The sequence below is a fragment of the Pelophylax lessonae genome (genome assembly GCF_965119305.1).
Source record: "Pelophylax lessonae genome assembly, chromosome: 5".
In the NCBI taxonomy this organism is placed as follows: domain Eukaryota; kingdom Metazoa; phylum Chordata; class Amphibia; order Anura; family Ranidae; genus Pelophylax; species Pelophylax lessonae.
Window position 1 is genome coordinate 490,708,524 of NC_138772.1, and position 21,573 is coordinate 490,730,096.

Below are 21,573 nucleotides of genomic sequence, written 5' to 3' on the forward strand. Positions count from 1 at the left end.
GGTGATTTATTCTTTCAAAGCAAATATACTTTTTTAAATTGGATACTGACTAGTATACCAATGTTTCTTTTCTCCCTCAGTTTTTCTTCATCACTCAGCTAATGTGACGCCAATGCTGATGGAGAGGGGCAGGGGAGGGTCAAACAAGAATGCTATGCAGGCGACTGACATCCTCCTCATCAACTGATGATACAAACCTGTGACTTAGTGTAACTAAAAGGGCAAACTTTATCCACACACTGGCTCATGAACAAATTTTTGGGCAATTTTTAGGCCTTTTGCCAAGGCACCCCTGAAGGAACCTCAAGGCACACCAGGGTGCCTGGGCACCCTGGTTGAAAAAGGCTGCTCTACACCTTAAGACCCCATTCACAACTACGTGCGACATAAAGTGTTGCGTTTATGTACTTTTTTTGCATGCTGTCACAACACACAAATAAAGCAGCCCATTCATTTCAGTGGGATGCCCTATACGTGGCAAAGTAGCTCACCTTTTTTTAACTTGAAAACCTTGTGTCTGCTTGGTCCTTTTCGAGTGCAATTATCAGCGAATAACACCGCAAGCGTGGCATGCGTTATGTAAATGCGCACAACATTGCGTGACTTTCAGGCATTAATAGAATGCAATAGTTTAAAATCAGTCTTATATGTGTGACAGGCTTACTTTAAAGAGTAACTCCTGGCAAATGAAAGGAGGTGATCCTCTGCTCCCTAGCACTATTCTGTCGTATATGTCCTTCTCCTGAGGTTGTTTTTCTGTATGTTGTCACCCCTGTCTCCTTTTTTTAGATGGCAGCTGGGTGAATTGGTTCACGGAGAAAGCTTGCTCTTAAAGCCAGAGGAATATTCCCAACAGAACCTCACGTAGTATATTGCTGCAGCAGTGTCGGTTATTCCAGTGATGTGTAGTGGACCAAATCATCATCTCTGGTGTATTTTGCTGTCAGCAGGAAATGGCGCAGAAGCCATTGCCAGTCTTTGCTAGGAAGCAACATTTAGCTCTGTCGACTAATATACAGAAAGCCTTTAGTTCAGGTATATATTCCTTTAAAAGGCATGAAATAATTTTTCAATTCAGCTAATTTATTTGGTGAAATATTATATATATATATATATATATGTGTATTGCAGCAGTCAGCATGTGGAGGGTATGACAGTGGGCGGTATGTGGAGTGTATGACAGTGGGCAGTATGTGGAGTGTATGACAGTGGGCAGTATGTGGAGGGTATGAAGGTGGGCAGTATGCGGGGGGTATGACAGTGGGCACTATGTGGAGGGCGTTCCAGTGAAGGGAACTCTTAAGGCGTCAGCATTCCAAGACATTTTGGACAATTTCATGCTCCCAACTTTGTGGGAACGGTTTGGGGATGGCCCCTTCCTGTTCCAACATGACTGCGCACCAGTGCACAGAGCAAGGTCCATAAAGACATGAATGAGCGAGTTTGGGGTGGAGGAACTTGACTGACCTGCACAGAGTCCTGACCTCAACCTGATAGAACACCTTTGGGATGAAATAGAGTGAGCCAGGTCTTCTCGCCCAACATTAGTGCCTGACTTCACAAATCCGCTTCTGGAAGAATGGTCAAACATTCCCATAGACACACCCTTAACCTTGTGGACAGCCTTCCCAGAACAGTTGAAGCTCTTATAGCTACAAAGGGTAGGCCAACTCAACTGCCATTAAAGTTCATGTGCGTGTAAAGGCAGGCGCCCCAATACTTTTGACAATATAGTGTATATATAAAGGTTTTTTTTAAATTATGGATCTGAATGCAGCTGCGTTTGTTTTCAATGGAGTCATTCACACGTGTGCGTAAATATGAGCTGCTTTCAGATCTGTAGCATAGAACCCAAAAATCTCAAACACAGAAATTGCCCATGGAACAAAAAACACAAATCACTGCATTCTAAAAATTCCAATTTTTTTATTCAAATACATGATTAAAATCATATTAAATTACATGAAATATATATAAAAAATTATGAATAATTGTACGATGACATATATGCATACAGAAATAGCCAGTTGATATCCTAACACTCAACGCATTTTGTGAAGCAACATTCACTTCTTCAGGAGATAGTAATATTAAGTTGAATATATGAAGAGAAACCATGTCATTAATTTGCCATAATAAAAAAAAAGAAAAACAAGCCAAATAGCAAAAAGGGTATCTGCCAAAAACAAAAAATATTCTCAAAAGCAGTTGCCAAACTAAACAAGCCATAACTTACCCACCAACCATACAACATAATTGAGAATATACTATATGTTGTATGGTTGGTGGGTAATCTATGCTTTGTTTTGTTTGACAACTATAGAGGAATATGATCCGAAGCAAACACAGTGACGTGCCTCCATCCCTAATGGTTGATGCAAACAGAAAACAGAGGTTGTTTTCTGTATGTTTGACAACTGCTTTTGAGTATATTTTTTCTTATGGCAGATACCCTTTTTGGGCAATTTCTGCGTTTTGAGAGTTCCCATATATCAGAGACTGAGCTGCACCATCATCCATTGTACCTTGGCTTTGTGTATAGAATCCAAGGATCTGCATCTCAGAACATGCACTTTATGTGCTTAGGCATATAAACGCATGTTACATAGTTAGTCAGGTTGACAAAAGACACAAGTCCCTCTGGCTTAACCAATAAAAAAAACAAAAAAAAGTAAAGAAAACCCAACCATACAATCCCATATACACAATCCTATACCCGCAGTTGATCCAGAGGAAGGTGAAAATACCCCAGCAAAGCATGATCTAATTTGCTACAGCAGGGGAAGAAATTCCTTCCTGATCCCCCGAGAGGCAATAGGATATTCCCTGGATCAACTTTACCTATAAATATTAGTACCCACTTATATTAAGTCCACCCAGGAAAGAATCCAGGCCTTTTTTAACTACATCCCATCCGCGCTACAGCCTATATACGGCTGCAGCGCGGACTCGAATTTTCGGGAGACCGTTTTTAAACGGCCTCCCAGTGACACGCCCCCCGCGCGCTCCCGCGAGCGCGCATCGGGGAGAATCTGTGTCGGCCGTGTCCCTTGGACACGGCCGATCACAGATCGTGGTGAATGGCCAATCACAGCGGCCATTCACCACATGATCGGACCATCCAATGAGAGATGATCTCATATGTAAACATATGAGATCATCTCTCATCGCCGGCGCTCCTTCCTCACACGGAGCCTGCAGTGTGAGGAAGGAGGGGGAGCCTCACAGCGCCGGGGACACAGAGACATGTAATCAGGGCACTGATCACCAGTGCCCTGATTACTAAAAGGTAAAAAAAATACACAAATTGCCCCAACAGTGCCCACAGTGCCCGCCATCAGTGTCCCCCATCAATGCCCACAATCAGTGCCCATAGTGCTGCCAGTCAGTGCCCATCAGTGCCTGCTCATCTAGGCACTGATGAGCACTGACTGGCAGCACTATGGGCACTGAGTGTGGGCACTGATGGTGCTGCCCATCAGTGCTCATCAGTGCCGCCCATCAGTGCTCATCAGTGCCACCCGTCAGTGTCCATCAGTGCCATCCGCCAGTGCCCATCAGTGCTGCCTCTCAGTGCCCATCAGTGCCGCCCGTCAGTGCCGCCTCTCAGTGCCCAGCGTGCCACCTCTCAGTGCCACCTCTCAGTGCCCAGCAGTGCCACCTCTCAGTGCCCAGCAGTGCCGCCTATCAGTGCTCATCAGTGCCGCCTATCAGTGCCGCCTATCAGTGCTGCCTATCAGTGCGGCATATTAGTACCTCCTCATCAGTGCCCATAAGTGCCACCTCATCAGTGCCCATAAGTGCCACCTCATCAGTGCCCATCAGTGCAGCCTATCAGTGCCCATCAGTGCCGCCTCATCACGCATATCAGTGAAGGAGAAAAATTTATTTTCAAAATTTACTCGCAGAAAATAAGAAAAACTTTTTTTTTTTTTCAAAATTTTCTGTCTTTATTCTTTTTTTTTGTAAAAAATAAATAACCCAGAGATGATTACATACCACCAAAAGAAAGCTCTATTTCTGTGAAAAAAATGATAAAAATTTCATATGGGTACAGTGTAGCATGACCGCGCAATTGTCATTCAAAGTGTGCGAGCGCTGAAAGCTGAAAATTGGCCTGGATGGGAAGGGTGTTTAAGCGCCCAGTAGGCAAGTGGTTAAAGCAATCTAGTGAGCTAGCCAGAACCACCTCTGGAGGGAGTCTATTCCACATTATTCCACATTTTCACAGCTATTACTGTGAAGAAACCTTTCCGTATTTTTAGACAAAATCTGTTTTCCTCTAGACGTAAAGAGTGCCCCCTTGTCCTCTGTGTTGACCTTAAAGTGAATAACTCAACACCAAGTTCACTATATGGACCCCTTATGTATTTATACATGGTGATCATATCCCCCCTTAATCGCCTCTTCTCAAGAGAGAATAAATTCAGTTCCTCTAATCTTTTCTCATAGCTGAGCTCCTCCATGCCTCTTATCAGTTTGGTTGGCCTTCCCTGCACTTTCTCCAGTTCCCCGATATCCTTATTAATAACTGGTGCCCAAAACTGAACTGCATATTCCAAATGCGGTCTTACTAATGATTTGTACAGGGGCAAAATGCTATCTCTCTCTCTCTGGAGCATGTATACACGTTTCTAAGCAGGTAAATAAAGTCTAACCAAAGGGAAAAATAAATGAGCATAAAACAGATGATGTAGGCATACACATCTTTGCGCGTGTGAACACATCTTTACGCACGTATTTTACTGATCATTACGCAGGAACTTTTCTCCTAGAAAAAAATGTGTAATAAGATCAGTTGTGTAATAAGATCAGCCGTATAAAAATATAATAATATACAAGGCCTTTAATTTGCAGAGGGCTAATTTACATTTTCGTGGTGTATTAATGCAGACATGCGTTTAACACATGTTATGTCAACTGTTAGCGTTCATTGCGCTAGAGCAGCCCATTGAGAATAATGGGCTTTCAATGCACCCAAAACTTGTCAAAAATCAGATGTGACCTATTTTTTTTTCTAATGCTACACTACTATGCATTGTCATGCATTGCAGAATGCTGCAGCGCAGGTGGGTTGCCTTTATTACGTTGGGATGCCATTCAAAATTAAAGACTCCTTAACTCATGTTACTATGATGCAGAAGTGTAAATGGGCCCTTAAAGTATTTATAATGTGTTGTGTGTAATCACAAGCTGTCTCAATGAAATTATACCATTTGAAAATATTGTGTCCTACATACCAGAAAGAATATCAGATAGGGCTGGCGCTGAGACTGCTGATCCTTTCTGCTGAATTGGGAGAGATGGGACAGAGCTGGGGTGATGAGCACATCGTAATCTTCTATCTGCTCTGTATTAGGAAGTAGAATTGACTAACATGAGAATAGATTTTTGCTCTTAGAAAATGCAGGTTTCATAATGCATCCATCTTGAACAGGGATGTCAAACCCAATATCATTTTGGATCACATCAGAATTCTTATTGCCCTCAAAGGGTTGCTTATATCTGTAAGACTAGATGTTCAGAGCACCACCCGAGAGTGCCCCACCATCCCTTACATCACAGAGCTGCTGCTCCTGGGAAGAAGCTGGGGGCAGAACAGGAAAACCGTGCAGGATCAGAGGAGGGCTGAAGTCAGCTGAATGCTGAGACCAGGGGAGGCGGAGACGAGAGGGTATTGCAGCTGCATGGAGAAGTGCAGGATCTGGTGGAGGATTTCTATCGTCCTCTTGTCTGCTGAGACAAGGGGCAGATATGAACCTCTCTTTGGCTGTATGGAGAAGCCCAGGATCTGGTGGAGGATCTCTGTCGTCCTCTTTTCTGCTGAGACAGGGGGCAGATATGAACCTCTCTTTGGCTGTATGGAGAAGCGCAGGATCTGGTGGAGGAGTTCTGTCGTCCTCTTGTCTGCTGAGACAGGGGGCAGATATGAACCTCTCTTTAGCTGCATGGAAAAGCGCAGGATCTGGTGGAAGAGTTCTGTCCCCCTCTCTGCTGCTGACTGCTAAAACCAGGTGGGGGGGGGGCGGAGACAAGGGGATGCTGCAGCTGCAGAAGAGGTGCAAGGGCCACATGAGATGGGCTGGTGGGCCGGATTCAGGCCTTGTATTTGACACGTGATCTTAAATATACTGTACACATGGATAGATTCAAAAACTGGTTTCACAGATAATAGTTTGCTATTTGACTGGTGTGGTGAGTATTATTTTAACCACTTAAGCCCCAGAGGATTTGGCTGCTCAAAGACCAGGGACTATTTTGCAATTCGGCACTGCGTGACTTTAACAGACAATTGCGCGGTCGTGCGACGCTGTACCCAAATTAAATTTACGTCCTTTTTTCCCACAAGCAGGGCTTTCTTTCGGTGGTATTTGATCACCTGTGCGATTTTTATTTATTGCGCTATAAACAAAAAAAGAGCGTCAATTTTGAAAATATAACAATATTTTTTATATTTTTTTATATGAAATTCCCCCAAAAAAATGTAAAAATCAAAATGTTTTAACACTTTAGGCCCATTTGTTCTCTGCTACATATTTTTGGTAAAAAAAATCGCAATAAGCGTATTTTGATTGGTTTGCATAAAAGTTATTGCGTTTACTAACTATGGGAAAGATTTATGTCATTTTTATTTATTTATTTATTTTTTTAAACTAATAATGGCGGCGATCTGCGATTTTTTTTGCGGGACTACGACATTGCGGCGGACAGATCGGACCCCTGACTAACATTTTTGACACTTTTGGGGGTACCAGTGACATTACTACAGTAATCAGTGCTATAAATATGCACTGTTACTGTAAAAATGACACTGGCAGGGAAGGGGTTAACTTTTTTGGGTTATCAAGGGGTTAAGTGTGTCCCTAGGGGCCTGCTTCTAATGGCGCTTTTCCACTGCATGGAACCGTACCGGCTCGGCACGCTTTTGTGCTTTTCCACTGCTGGTACCGCATGGTATAGGGTCGGAACGGTTCGGTACGGTATAGGTTTGCTTTTCCACTGCATGGAACCGAACGGTACGGTACGGCTCTGAAAAAACAGTACCTACTTGATTGTGGTTCCAAAAGGTACCAAACTGGTACCATATCCCACAATCCTTTGCATGCGGTCACTACTAGCCACTGATTGGTCAGAGAATCCCACCCACCTCGTTGTTATCCCACCCACTTAACTTACCCCACAGTACTACTTTAGTGGAAAAGCAAACCTATACCGTACCGTACCGAACCGAACCATTCCGACACTATACCATGTGGTACCAGCAGTGGAAAAGCAAACCGGGCCGAGTAGAGCCGACCCGGTACGAGCCGGTACTTGCAGTGGAAAAGTGCCATAACTGTCAAGGGGCGTAGCGTTTTATGTAACCACAGTGACATACGATCCTACATAGCAGGATCATATGATCTCTGCAGTTACACCAGGGAGAATGACAGGTGGCTGTGTTTACATCAGCCGCCTGCCTTTCTTCCTCTCCAGCGGGAGATCACGAGTAGCCGGCGGACATCGGAGCCGATGGTCACCCGCGCGGGGATCCCTGTGAACGAGCGGGGGCGGGAGCGTGCCTCCGGCGGCGCGCTCGCCCCCTATTGGCTCGCGGGCGAGTGACGTACCAGTACGTCACTTTGCCCAGGAGGGCCTGACTGCCGCTGTATATGTACTGGCGGCGGTTGGCAAGTGGTTAAACAACTTTTTGTGTGTTTACTGGTTTTTCAAAAGAGATTGCCAGTACAATGAGTCCATGATATATAATATGATATAATGTGATAAAATGACATATAACATAACACAAGGTCATATAATGAGATTTAATATAATATCATTAGTCACGTGGGCCTAAGAAAACTGAAACACTACCAGGCTTATATAACAAGGTAGTGTAAAGAGAACAAATGTGCAGGAATCCACAGCAACCAATCAGATTTCACCTTTGTTCAGGTCAGAGCAGTTAGAACAATGAACCATATCTCCTAATTGGCTGCTGGAGGTTAGAGCACTTTCACAATGCTCTTTGCCTAATTAAAAAAAGATCACATTATGTGCTGTGCTGTCAGAAATTATTATGTGTTATATCCGAGTGACATAGTGCATACCGATTGCTGGGAGCCTGCTTCATATGATGCCCAGAGTATTGCTTTTTTCTCAGTATCTCCCTGCCTTTCTTCTGTAACATTCCAGCAGTCACCGGTTTCATTGTACTCACTGCTTTAAATTGCTTTGGGTTATTAAATGATTTAACCACTTCTGGACCGGAAGATTTCCCCCCTTAATGACCAGGCCATATTTTGCAATGTGGCACTGCTTTATTTTAACGGACATTTGCACGGTCGTACAAAACTGTACCCAAATAAAATTGATGTCCTTTTTTCCCCACAAATAGAGCTTTCGTTTGGTGGTATTTGATCTAGGGCTGCAACTAACGATTAATTTGTCTGTCGACTAATCTATCGATTATTTTTACAATTAGTCGACTAATCTAACGATTATTTTTATTTGATTTTTTTTGCTTAATTGAGTGTTTTTTTGCCCTCCCACCTAGTACAGACCACTTACTAAGCCCCCCCTCCCAGTGCAGACCCCTCAGTAAGCCCTCCCACCTAGTACAGACCACTTAGTAAGCCCCCCCTCCCAGTGCAGACCCCTCAGTAAGCCCTCCCACCTAGTACTGAGGGGTCTATACTGGAAGTAGCCCATATCAGGAGAGAAGCCCAGGGACAATGCTGCTCCTCTATAGTTACAGTACAGTATAGTAAATGTTGCCACTCCAGTGGAGCTGACAGATTCACCAGCTAAAAAAAAAAAGCAAAACGTGAAAGAAAAAATTGAATGCAGCCACCACATAAAAGGATTAGTAAGTTGCAATATATTGCATTTTTTTTACATATTATGTAACAATCACCTGTTTTTACCACCCCTTTGCTGCTTATGTGAACTTAGCCTTAGAATTGAGGTTAAGAGTCAAAAGATCATTTTGGGGGTTGGGTTAGGTGTTAAGGTTCAGGTAGGATATGGGATCACAGTTAGGGTTCAGGTAGGAGATGGGTTAAAAGTTAGGGTTCAGGTAGGAAATGGGTTAGGTGTTAGGGTCTGTTTAGGAGATGCCTTAGGTGTTAGAATTTAAAGTAGGAGATGGGTTAAGTTTTGAGGTTGAGATAGGAGATGGGTTTACTTTTAGCGTTCAAGTAGGAGATGGGTTAAGTGTTGAAGTTGAGTTAGGAGATGGGTTAAGTGTTGAGGTTAAGATAGAAACCTCTTCTGCAGCTGCAGCACCCCCTTATCTCCGCGCCCCCCACCTGGGTTTACAGTTAGCGTTCAAGTAGGAGATGGGTAAAGGGTTGAGGTTGAGATAGGAGATGGGTTAAGTGTTTGGGTTAAGATATAGAAACCATAACAGGACAGCAGGCTCCTACACGTTTGGCTTTGACTAAGACCCAATTGGCCAAAACATTTTAGTTTGTCTTGCCATGGCCGGATTTTAATTCTGAGACAGTAAACTGTATGTGAGAATTGGTATCTGTGTGCTAGCTTTCCTTTTATGCTTTCTGTATCATGCTGTCTGACAGGAGCCTTGGCTGCACATCTGCATCCCTACTTAGACTGTCCCAACTATTTTCAGTGTATTTTTCTTTTACAACTATTTTCAGTGTATCCCAGGTAGAAAATGAGTTAGGGTGTTACAGTCTAGGTGGGAGATGAATAAAGTATTAGGGTTCAGGTAGGAGATGGGTTATGTGTTAGGGTTCAGGTAGGAGATGGACTTAGTGTTAGGGTCCAGTTAGGAGATGGGTTAAGTGTTAGGGTCACATAGAAGATGGGTTATGTGTTAGGGTTTAGGTAGAAGATGAGTTGGCTGTTATTGTCCTGTAGGAGATGGGTTACATGTTAGAATTCATGTAGGAGATGGGTCAAATGTTTGGGTGCACGTAGCAGATGAGTTAAATGTTAGGGTTCAGGTAGGAGATGGGTTGGTAATTGTTAGAGTTTAGGTAGAAGATAGGTTAAGTGTTAGCGTCCAGGTAGAAGATGGGTTAAATGTTAGGGTTCAGATAGGAAATGGGTTAAAGGTAAGGGTTCAGTTAAGAAATGGGTTAAATGTTAGGGTCCAGGTAGGAGATGCATTGAGGGGTATTGTCAAAGTTGGATATAGGTTAACAGGGTTCAGGTAGGAGATAGGTTGAAAGTTAAGGTTCAGGTTGAAGATGGGTAAAGTGTTAATGTCCAGGTAGAAGATGGGTTAAATATTAGGGTCCAGGTAGAAGATGGGTTAAATGTTGGGGTTCAGGTGGGACATGGGTTAAATGTTAAGGTTCAGGTAGGAGATGAGTTAAATGTTTGGGGTTCAGGTAGGAGATAGGTTAAGTGTTAGGTTTCATGGTAGGAGATGGGTTAAAAGTTAGGGTTCAGATAGGAGATGGGTAAAGTGTTAGGGTCCAGGTAGAAGAAGAGGTAAGTGTTAGAGTTCAGATAGGAGAGGGGTTGGTTAATTGTTAGAGTTTAGGTAGAAGTTAGGTTAAGTGTTAGCGTCCAGGTAGAAGATGGGTTAAATGTTAGGGTTCGGATAGAAAATGGGTAAATGTTAGGGTTCAGTTAGGAAATGGATTAAATGTTAGGGTTTAGGTAGGAGATGGTTTAAGTGTCAGGGTCCAGGTAGGAGATGGATTAGGTGTTATTGTCCAAGTAGGATATAGGTTAACAGTTAGGGTGCAGGTAGGAGATGTGTTAAGTGTTAGGGTCCAGGAAGGAGATGGGTTAAATGTTAAGGTTCAGGAAGAAGATGAGTTACATATTAGGGTTCAGGTAGAAGATGGAAATGGGTTAACTATTAGGTTTCAGGTAGGTGATGAGTCAAGTGTTAGGGCTCAGGTAGGAGATGGCTTGGTTAAGTGTTAGTGTTTAGGTAGGAAATGGGCTAAGTGTTAGGGGTCAGGTAGGAGATGAGTTAGGTTTTATTGTCCAAAAAGGATTTAGGTTAACAGTTAGGGTTCAGATAGGAGAATGGTTCAGATAGAAGATGGGTTAAGTGTTAGGGTCAAGGTAGGAGATGGGTTAAATGTTAAAATTCAGGTAGGATATGGGTTAAATGTTAGGATTCACATAGGAGATGAGTTAACTGTTAGGTTAAGTGTTAGGGTTCATGGTAGGAGATAGGTTGAAAGTTAAGGTTCAGGTTGGAGATGGGTAAAATGTTAATGTCCAGGTAGGAGATGGGTTAAATGTTAGGGTCCAGGTAGGATATGGGTTAAATGTTAGAATTCAGGTAGGATATGGGTTAAATGTTAGAATTTAGGTAGGATATGGGTTAAATGCTAGAATTCAGGTAGGATATGGGTTAAATGCTAGGGTTCACATAGGAAATGCGTTAACTGTTAGGTTAAGTGTTAGGGTTCATGGCAGGAAATGGGCTAAGTGTTAGGGTTCAGGTAGGAGATGGGTAAAGTGTTAGGGTTCTGGTAGGAGATGGGTAAAGTGTTAGGGTTCTGGTCGGGGATGGGTAAAGTGTTAGGGTTCTGGTAGGAGATGGGTAAAGTTTTACGGTTCTGGTAGGAGATGTGTAAAGTGTTAGGGTTCTGGTAGGAGATGGGTAAAGTTTTAAGGTTCTGGTAGGAGATGGGTAAAGTGTTAGGGTTCTGGTAGGAGATGGGTAACGTGTTAGGGTTCTGGTAGGAGATGGGTAAAGTGTTAGGGTTCTGGTAGGAGATGGGTAAAGTGTTACGGTTCTGGTAGGAGATGAGTGAAGTTTTAGGGTTCAGGTAGGAGATGGGTAAAGTGTTAGGGTTCTGGTAGGAGATGGGTAAAGTGTTAGGGTTCTGGTAGGAGATGGGTAAAGTGTTAGGGTTCTGGTAGGAGATGGGTAAAGTGTTAAGGTTCTGGTAGGAGATGAGTAAAGTGTTAGGGTTCTGGTAGGAGATGGGTAAAGTGTTAGGGTTCTGGTAGGAGATGGGTAAAGTGTTAGGGTTCTGGTATGAGATGAGTAAAGTGTTAGGGTTCTGGTAGGATATGGGTAAAGTGTTAGGGTTCAGGTAGGAGATGGGCAAAGTTTTAGGGTTCTGGTAGGAGATGGGTAATGTTTTAGGGTTCTGGTAGGAGATGGGTAAAGTTTTAGGGTTCTGGTAGGAGATGGGTAAAGTGTTAGGGTTCTGGTAGGAGATGGGTAAAGTGTTAGGGTTCAGGTAGGAGATGGGCAAAGTTTTAGGGTTCTGGTAGGAGATGGGTAATGTTTTAGGGTTCTGGTAGGAGATGGGTAAAGTTTTAGGGTTCTGGTAGGAGATGGGTAAAGTGTTAGGGTTCTGGTAGGAGATGGATAAAGTTTTAGGGTTCTGGTAGGAGATGGGTAAAGTGTTAGGGTTCTGGTAGGAGATGGGTAAAGTGTTAGGGTTCTGGTAGGAGATGGGTAAAGTTTTAGGGTTCTGGTAGGAGATGGGTAAAGTGTTAGGGTTCTGGTAGTTGATGGGTAAAGTTTTAGGGTTCTGGTAGGAGATGGGTAAAGTTTTAGGGTTCTGGTAGGAGATGGGTAAAGTGTTAGGGTTCTGATAGGAGATGGGTAAAGTGTTAGGGTTCTGGTAGGAGATGGGTAAAGTTTTAGGGTTTTGGTAAGAGATGGGTAAAGTTTTAGGGTTTTGGTAAGATATGGGTAAAGTTTTAGGGTTCTGGAAGGAGATGGGTTGAGTGTTGGGGTTCTGGTAAGTGATGGGTAAAGTTTTAGGGTATGCTTAACAGAGGTAGGATAAAGATGTCTGAGGGGATCTCTGTTATCTTGACTCCTTTCAGAGCAGAAAGCCCTACGGTGAGAACATCTGCACCAGGCTCCTGGCACCTAAGGGTAATGTACAACGAAGCGACCCATTCTCAGCTAACGTATCTGTGTCTCCCGTTTAAACCCGCCGAGTGCGTATATGTTTAAAAAAAAAAAAAAAAAAACTCTTGTGTTACCGATGACTACATTGTTGCTTTGCTAAACACTTTCATGTAGAGAGTACAAGGCCTTTAAACTGTAACATGTTCTGTGTGTATTAGACGTCTCTCCCAGGAGGAAGAGTTCTTCATCTGCTGACTATGCTGGGAAATTAAACATATACCGTGAGAGAGAAGCATTAATTATGAGAAATTATTAACAAAATGATTAGGCTGCAGTAAACGATCATTCATCCCTTAGGAATTCCAGCATCATAAATAGGTTTCAGATTTTTTCTAATGTTATGCATTGAAGGTAGAGAGACGCTCGGTTTAGTTCTTTGGCACCTAAACACAAAGACAGATTGTTGAACCATGCAAATGATTTCCATGCAGTTGTTCAGCAACAGTCCATAGGGCAGGAACAGCTGCTGGAGCAGACCGGGCAGCAGAAAGATATTTTTGGACGGGCGGTTTCATGGTGTAGAGCTGCAGTATAGTGACAGCTGATGTGCAGGGGTCTGAGCAGGGCCAATATCATCAGATCGGTCAAGGCTCGGATGCTGCTACGTGTCGGCACAGATTAGGGTTAGAGTTTGCTTATAGCGGGTATTTTTATGTTGTGATATGTTTCCTGTTTGGGCTTGTTTAATGGTTAAACTTGAACTCTGGGAAAATATAGAAGAAATTAATGCAGCTCTGTATTCATTAATAATTCATCACATTTATTTTTGTAAATCCAGCTATTGTAGGAACTTGAATTTGTCTTTGTAATAGCCTCCTGCAGCCCCTGTGCAGCAGCACCTAGACTGGCAGAGGGAAGGGCAGGATTGGAAATCAATCAAGTATGCTGCAAGCAAATGTGCGATCAAGGAATGTGCTGATAGGAGGAGAGCAGAGCGAGCTTAGAGCTTTTTTATATTATTATTATTATTATTATTATTCTTATTATACACAGGGCGGGATCTTTGTCAAAACAGGCGAACGTGCATTTTGCTGCCCCAGATACCACAATTGCAACCTCTGTGGCAGGTGGCATATTTCTGATGGGGTAGGTAAGAGGATATGTCCCCTTCCTCTGTATTTATCCATACTAAACACAGACCTCAGATCAGTGCGGCTCTTGCAGAGTAATGTCCCTCCCACCCGGCTCCTCCTCTTCCTGTCTGTGTACATGAGAGAACATCAGAGCCAAAGAGGAGGAGGTGGCGGTTTCAGTAAGGTCTGCTTTAGGTGTGTGCTGTGCAGGCAGTCTGAGGGAAGGCATGCTGGTTGCCACAGAGGGGGAGATCACTACGTGTGGGTCCCCAGGCACCCCGCAACAAATGCAGCTGCGGGATAGGTGTCATGGGTGCCCAGAAATGCCAGGAATTTGTCTATGCATTCTATAGTGGGCACCAAGGACACCTACCCTGCAGTTGCATTTATTACAGGGTGCTGGGGTTCCCACACATGGCAATTGTCCCCTCTGTGGCAGGTGGCATCTCTCTGATGGGGGAGGTAAGAGGTTATGTCCCCCATCCTATGTATTCCTCCATACCAAACACAGACCTCAGATCAGTGCGACTCTTGCAGTGCAATGTCTCTCCTCCCGGCTCCTCCTCCTTCTGTCTGTTTACATGAGAACATCAAAGCCGAAGAAGAGGAGGAGGGGGTGGCATCAGTAAGGTCTGCTTGAGGTGTGCGCTGTGCAGGCAGCCTGAGGGGAGACATGCCAGCTGCCACAGCTGTGGGCAGGGGCAGACTGACAACTTTCAGCCCAGGGGGGCAAGAACAAATCAGAGGCCCATGGTGAAGTGAGTCGGCCCCCCTCCCTCTCTTCCTGTCCTCCTCCTGACCCCCATTCCAGGCTGAAGCTCCACTCCCGGTACTCTCTACTCACTGGCTGAATCCCGGTTCCCGGTCTGGCCAGCAGGGGTCAGTTGGGGGGAGCTGGGACAGCTTGTTTAGGGCTGGCCAGGGGAGAAGAGTCTCCAGTGGGGCATTAAACTGGCCTCTGCTCAGACACACCATCCATGCTGTGGGGAGGCTCTGTCCTTGTCTTCAACCCACACTCAGTAGGTCAGCGGCAGGGACTTTTTACTTCTCCTCACCAGGAGTCTTTTAGGCAAGTCTGTAACAGAAGCGGTGCAACCTTTTTATGGGGCATCAGAGCAGCCCAGAGGTCAATTGCCCCCCTGCCCCCTGGCCCAGTCCTCCCCTGATAAGGGGGTCACTGGCTTTCCGGTAAGCCTCCTGTGTGGACTTCCTTTTGAGTGTCACTTTGCCTGCGCCTGGATTCCTTTTCAAGCACATGAGGAACTATATTTGGGACTTTTTACTTTCACAGCCGGTTCACACGAATGCCATCACAGACATTGCATATGATTCGGAGCGCACTGTGGAGATCGCCACATGTGGGCCCCCAGGCACCCCGCAACAGATGCAGCTGCAGGATAGGTGTCCTGGGTGCCCACGCTACCTTGCCCTGTCAGGCTAGTTACCAGAGCTCAGTGCCAGAACTTGTCTGTGCACGCTAGCTTAGGCACCCAGGACACCTACCCCGCAGCTGCATCTGTTGCGGGTGCCTAGGGCCCCACACGTGGCGATCTTTCCCTCTGTGGCAGCTGGCACCAGGATTCAGCACAGATTTATCGGGACTCCAGGATTTAATCAAATCTTAGGATGGTCTCAGTGAATCAAGGAGGGTTGGGAGGTATGTTTTACCACCACCCCTAGCCTGGGCCCCTAAAGTGGCTGCCTAAGACCCTTGGTATGTTTTTTTCCCTCTGCCTCATTGGAGAGATTTTCCTTCACTTCCTCTCCCATAGATACAACAGGTGGGCATCCTTCTAAATGGAGAGAAATCCCTGGTAGTCACCATGGTCACCAGAACGAGCTTCACCATTGGAAGATGTGTTCCGGATGTTGTGACCACCTATAATTTGGGATTTTTGTTCACTTTTATTGATCTTGGTTACCAGGACAAATAGAGTGACCAGGTCTCCATAACATGGACACAGACAGCAATAAAACCTGACAGCTGTTCTAATTGAAGTTTTGCCTTCAGTTATACTTGAAATCCACCTGGCAGGGCTGTGTAAATCTCAGGATTGGATGGACAGAAATAGACTCTATTTATACTCTATGTATATCATCTGTGTATTTATTTGTTTGCCTGGAGTTTAGCTTTACCCCTAATTGTACAGCTGGCCAATCATGTTACAATGTACTTTTATAATCTCCTTCAGAAATGCTCCATTTCCTATGCAGTGCAGGCCTACATAGACCAGGCATTTAATCCAGTCACTTAGGTCCTTGTGCTTCATAGGTATTGGTAAATCTCAGCAGGTGGACATCATCATATTTACATACAGCATGCAGTGTGGAAAGTGGGGTGCCCCAAGGATCTGTTCTATTTAATTTATTCATAAACGACCTAGAGGAGGAGATATCTATCACAATCTCCGTATTTGCGGATGATACTAAACTAAGCAGGGCAATAACTTCTATGCAGGATGAGGAAACCTTACAAGCGGACCTGAACAAAATAATGGGGTGAGCATCTACAGGGCAAATGAGGTTTAATGTTGAAAAATGTAAGGTAATGCATTTGGGTGCCAGAAATACGAACGCAAGTTACTCACCAGGGGGAGATGCTTTGGGGGAATCTAAGATGGAAAATGACCTGGGGGTCCTAGTAGACGACAAGCTCAGCAATGACATGCAATGTCAACCTGCTGTAAGCAAAGCCAACAGAATATTGGAATGTATTAACCACTTTACCACCGGAGGATTTTCCTGCTAAAAGACCAGGGGGTTTTTTGCGATTTTTTTACTGCGTGACTTTAACGGACAATTGCGCGGTCGTGCGACGCTGTACCTAAACGAATTTCACGTCCTTTTTTTCCCACAAACAGAGCTTTCTTTTGGTGGTATTTGATCACCTGTGCGATTTTTTGATCACGCGCTATAAACAAAAAAAGAGCGTAATTTTTGCAAAAACAACAATATTTTTCACTTTTTTTATATGAAATTCCCCCCAAAAAAAATGTAAAAATCAAAATTTTTTAACATTTTCGGCCAATTTGTTTTACGCTACCTATGTTTGGTAAAAAAAATCGCAAAAAGCGTATTTTGATTGGTTTGCGCAAAAGTTATCGCGTTTACTAACAAAGGGAAAGATTTTTGTCATTTTTGGTGTTTTTTTTTTTAACGAGTAATGGCGGCGATCTGCGATTTTTTTTGCGGTACTGCGACATTGCGGCGGACAGATCGGACCCTTGACTGACATTTTTGACACTTTTGGGGGTACCAGTGACATTACTGCAGTAATCAGTGCTATTTATATGCACTATTACTGCAAAAATGACACTGGCAGGGAAGGGGTTAACAGTATTGGACAGGGAGGGGCTAAGTGTGTCCTAGGGGCGTGATTCTAACTGTGCAGGGACAGGTCTACTAGTGTAAAAACAAAGGTCAACAGTTCTACATAGTAGAACTGTCTGATCTTCACTTTTACACAGGGAGAACTGACAGGCGGCTTGTTTACATAAGCCGCTCTGTCTTTCTCCCGCTGTACCGGCGATCGTAGTGTGAACAGCGGACATCGGGTCCGCCAGTCACACTCCCGCACTCCTCCGTGAACGAGCCGAGGCGGGCGCGCGCCTCAGCGGGCGCGCGCCCGCCCGCTATTGGCTCTAGAAGGAGTGACAGGCGAGCGACGTAGACCTACGTCACTCTGCCTGGCCGGGGCCGACTGCCGCAGTAAATATACTGTGCGCAGTCAGCAAGTGGTTAAAAAGGGGATTCACTCCAGGGATAAAATTATAATTCTCGCACTCTACAAGATTCTGGTCCGGCCACATCTGGAGTATTCTGTCCAGTTCTGGGCACCGGTCCTAAGAAAGGATGTGCCGGAACTGGGGAGAGTCCAGAAAAGGGCAACACAGCTAATAAAAGGACCGGGGGATCTCAGCTATGAGGAAAGACTACAAGCACTGAACTTATTCTCTCTGGAGAAAAGACGCTTGAGAGGGGATATGATATCAGTGTACAAATACTGTACTGGCGACCCTAGCATAGGGAACAAACTATTCAGTGAAAGGGAATACAAAAGGACTCGCAGCCATTCACTAAAAATTAGAAGAGAAGCAATTTAACCTTAAACTGCATAAATGATTCTATACTGTCAGAGCGGTAAGGATGTGGAATTCTCTTCCACAAGCAGTGGTGTCAGCGAGGAGCATTAATAGTTACAAAAAACTATTAGATGGGCATCTTAACGACCACAACATACAGGGATATACAATGTATTATTAACATAAACACCTATACACACACTCATAGGTTGAACTGGATGGACTGCTGTCTTTTTTCAACCTCACTAACTATGTAACTATGCCTAATTGCTGCTGCTTTGCAAGAGGCTGATACAAGATTAAATAAAAAAACTTACACTACTTGAAAATAAAAAAAAGGTCATGATTTATTCATGAATGCAGAATTGCTTTAAAGTGGTATTAAACCCCAAACTAAAAATGTTATATATTGCAGCTTATCAACCATTAGATATGGTGGCTGCCTTTAGGTTTTTCTCTCTGTTTTCACCTGGTGATGTGGCCAGTAACTCACCTCCTGTGTTTAGAGTACCCCATTCTGAATGAAGGAGTACAGGGGGCACAGCAGCATTATTAGTCTGGGGGGTGGGGAGTGTAAGATGTACTAGCAGATTTAGATACACTAACAAACTGATGCCAATTTTGAGCTAAAACTTTACAAGCAGTTACAGCAAGCATTTTTTTTTTCTTTTGGGATAAAGGTTTTACCTAAATAAATAAAAGACGATCATTGTAAGCACCCCTGACAGATGGTCTGTCTGAACTCTGTAACTGATACAATTTGCTGGAGAGCTTGTTCTTTTGAAAAACAACAGGCTTACTGTCTGGATCACCAGATGAAAATAGAAGAAAGAAAGCCTAAAAAAAGAAAATGAATGCAGCCATCACGTTTGAGCTTAAAATACAGCTAAGCCCCCATTTGCACTGAATGCAACTCTGAAATCTTGCTACTTCACTTGAAGTAGCACAATTTGAAAGCCGCAGGTCAGTGCGATTTCAGGTGCAAATTGCCTGACATCTGTGTGACCTCATGTCTGAATTCACAAAAAACGAGTGCAGGAGCCTTTTTTTCAAATCAGTGTGGCCCTGCAAAGTCAGAGTCGCCCAGATTTGAACAGTTACATTGCCGACAATAAGGTGAGACTTGTCATGCATCTGGACCTATTAAATCGCATGACAAGTCGCACCAGTGTGAATGGGGGGTTAAGGCAAAACTTTGTTTAGTTTAGGATAGAATGGAGAGAGATTAGAACACTTGTCAGTTTCTATTGCTGTCTGTGAGATTCACCCTCTCTATTTGTCCTGGTTTCCATTATCATTGAAAATGAAAGTAAAAGAAAATCAAAAAAATTTTGGGTTGTCCCCTGAAAAGTAATAGAGGGGAAATCTTCCAATGGGGACACGAGTTCTAGTAATCTTGGGGGTCCCTAAGGAATTCCCTTAATTTGCAGGGATTTCCTCTCACTTCCTGTTTGGCTATAGGACAGGAAGTGAAGGGAAATCTCCACAATGGGACATAGATGGCGAAAACAAAAATCTGACAGGGGTTATAACCCTCCTTTAGTCTATCCATAATAGAAAAAAAGTTTTGCCTATAGTTCTACTTTGATACCACTTTAACTAATGTCTTTTATATCTGCCTGAGTTCAGTTTTAACAACTAACAGCCTCAGATTCCACACAAAACAAGCCACACAGGTGGAAGGGATTTGACAGTTTACTGGTGCAGCCAGAAAAGCCCTTTAAATATCTTCTAGAGAACTGTGTAGTCTACTTCTGATCAGTATATACCGGTCTATTCAGTATATACCGGTCTATTCAGTATATACCGGTCTAAGCTCTCCACAATAACTCCATATAATGAGGCAGTGCAAACCCAAAAACAGCGTGCAAAGTGTAGTAAACCGTTAAGAGCCAATCAGATGTCACCATTTAATGGCTTGCAGCAGTCAAATAACTGTATGATGTTTTGTTGTTGAATTAATTAAATTGCTCTTTTTACCATTTGAAAATGTCCTATTAACTGAACATTAACCATTTTTTATGTTGTTTACTATGTTGTTGTATGTTTGTATGTTTGCATTTTTATATAACTATGGAGATGTATAGATTTTGCTAAGAGTGTATTTTGGTCAACAAGCTAATTTTTACCTATAAAGACATTTTGGAGAAAGCAAATGTATTTGATGTTCATAGCAACCAGCCAAGACGGGTGTCAGTGTACGTTTTACCATGTGCGACATTACACGTCTTCTGGTGGTAGAGTGTTTTTTTTTTTGTGGCCTATAGCAACCAGATTTTGCTTTACTAACCTAGATTTGATATAACATTTAGGAGCAGACTAGTTGCCATGGGTAACTACACCCTTTTTTATTTATTACACTTTCCATACACATGGCCTAGTTGGCATTATTTATCTAACTGTGGAAAGAACCGCTTCAGACAGTCGCTATGTCGCGTGTCATGTAGGAACCACTCAGATTTAGGTTTTTATCTTACAATTCATTTGCCTATGCTGGTTTAAACCTGATTGCTTAATGAGAGGTGAGACATATGGGCCTCATACACCATACAGAAAATAGCTGGATTTACCACGAGCCCAGCCTTTTACCTTTCATTCCACAAAACCAGGCTTGGACAGTAAGGCCCCATGTATACTGGGCGTTTAGCCCTGGGGCATGAGGCTCTGGCCTTTTGGGTGTAGGCAGAAGGCACATGTGTACTGTCCAGCCCCACTGCCGGCAGCCTGTAACTGTCTATGAGAAGCCAATAGCTGCTGTGGTTGGGTGATGCACTGACTCCTATAAATGTTTCGGTAGTATGTGCCCAGGGACGAATGCCCAGAACGCTGCTTTCTTGTGCTCTCTGCATTCATCCCTGGGTGTAGTACCACTTGGTACCCTATCCAGCTACAGTAGCTTTCAACTTCTCTTAGTTTTGGAGGCTACCTACCAGCAGTAGAGCTGGACAGTGCACCTGTGCCTTCTGCCCAAACCTAAATGCCCGAGCCTAATACAGTGGGGCTAAATGTCCAGCATGCATGGGCCTAAAAAAAAAATATATATATTAAACATCACAGCCACCAATAATTGAATAGAATAAAAAGAAACAACTGCGCTAATCCACCAAAATGTGTGTGAGCAGCGACTTCAAGTGTGACTAACACCCCAAAGAAACAAATAATATTAAAAAGTCGCGCTAAAGATGATCAAACAATGTTCAAATTGTATCAAACTTTAAATGAATTGTCCATAAAGTCCATAGAAACAAATGTTAAAAGGTGACTTGTGGAATATCCATATGAATGGGAGGCTTACCAGAAACCAAATAAACACGTGCCAAAAGAGAACACAAATCCTGACGTTTTCACCAAGGACACTCCACAATTGATCTCGTGGTCCAGACCAATCCCCCTCGGTGTCGTGGTTATATGCGGGATAGAAGTGAAAACGCCATAGCGTAAAACCAAACAACAATAGTGGGGTAATAAAAAATGAAGATAGCACTATCTCAAGATATGAATCACCACAGTGCCAAAAATTACCAAATGAAAAAGAAAGGTGAAAAAATGAATGGAAGTATGGAAA

At 43.6% G+C, this 21,573-nt stretch overlaps 1 protein-coding gene across 39 annotated transcripts in view; it reads left to right on the forward strand.

Annotated features, from left to right (window-relative positions):
- Positions 1-21,573, forward strand: part of RIMS2 (regulating synaptic membrane exocytosis 2) — a gene marked incomplete at its 5' end in the record, with an annotated part of 943,810 nt that overhangs the window by 521,164 nt on the left and 401,073 nt on the right. The window lies entirely within an intron of this gene.